Below are 1,176 nucleotides of genomic sequence, written 5' to 3'. Positions count from 1 at the left end.
AACCAGGAGAGGAGATCCACTCTGGACCAGGAAGAGTTAGAACCTCTGCAGGTGAAACAACAACAGGAAGAACCAGAAGATCATCAGATGAAAGAAGAGCAGGAAGATCTAAAACACCAGCAGATGAAAGTGGAAGAGAAAGACGTTTACTGCAGTCAGGGTGAAGAACAGATTGAGTTAAAACAGGAGACTGATACCTGCATGGTGGCTCCTATTAATGAGCAAACATCCCAAACTGAATCAGAACCAAACAGGAACCAAGTCATTTTCCAGGAAGCCGCTGAAACTGAGAAGCAAAATCAGCAAAGAAGAAAACCTTTCTCATGTGTGACCTGTGGAAAAGGTTTTAGTGTAAAACGGAGTTTAACTCTGCACATGATGATTCACACTGGTGAAAAGCAGTTTGTATGTGTGAAATGTGGAAAAGGTTATAGTGATAAACGGAGTTTAACTCTGCACATGATGATTCACACGGGTAAAAAGCCGTTTTTATGTGTGACCTGTGGAACAAATTTTAGTTCAAAACGGAAATTAACTCAGCACATGATGCTTCACACAGTTGAAAAGCCATTTGCATGTGTGAAGTGTGGAAAAGGTTTTCATCACAAGGTTAGTTTAACTCTGCACATGATGATTCACACCGGTAAAAAGCCATTTTCATGTGTGACCTGTGGAAACATTTTTCATAATAAAGTTAGTTTAGCTCTGCACATGATGACTCACACAGTTGGAGAGTCATAGAATTGTTTTCAATGTGTGTCCGATGTTGAGTTTCCCTATAAAGTTGATTTGGTTAAAAACTAGAATAGAGCTGAAATGATTCCTCGAGTGATTCGAGTACATTGATTATTTAAATTCCTTGAGGAAAATTTATCTTCCTCGAAGTGTCACTAAGTTATATTTTATTATTTAATGCTCCGTGTTCCAGCTGGGTTATTATTTGCGTTGCACAGAGCTCTCACTTCTGCCCGAGTTGTTGACGAAAGCTAAGTGTTAGCAGCATCACGTCCAGTTTTCAAGTTTGGTTTGAGGATTTTATAGATTGATGATGGTGCTTGGGTCTTTGGATATGTGATAGTAATACTGCTGTTATGTTAGATTTATAAATGTTTTATTTTATTTTTGTATCCGATAACTCGATTAATTGTAAGAATAGTCAATAAATTACTCGATTAC

Source organism: Poecilia reticulata, linkage group LG11 (assembly GCF_000633615.1).
Source record: "Poecilia reticulata strain Guanapo linkage group LG11, Guppy_female_1.0+MT, whole genome shotgun sequence".
NCBI lineage: Eukaryota > Metazoa > Chordata > Actinopteri > Cyprinodontiformes > Poeciliidae > Poecilia > Poecilia reticulata.
This window is presented reverse-complemented; position numbering follows the sequence as displayed.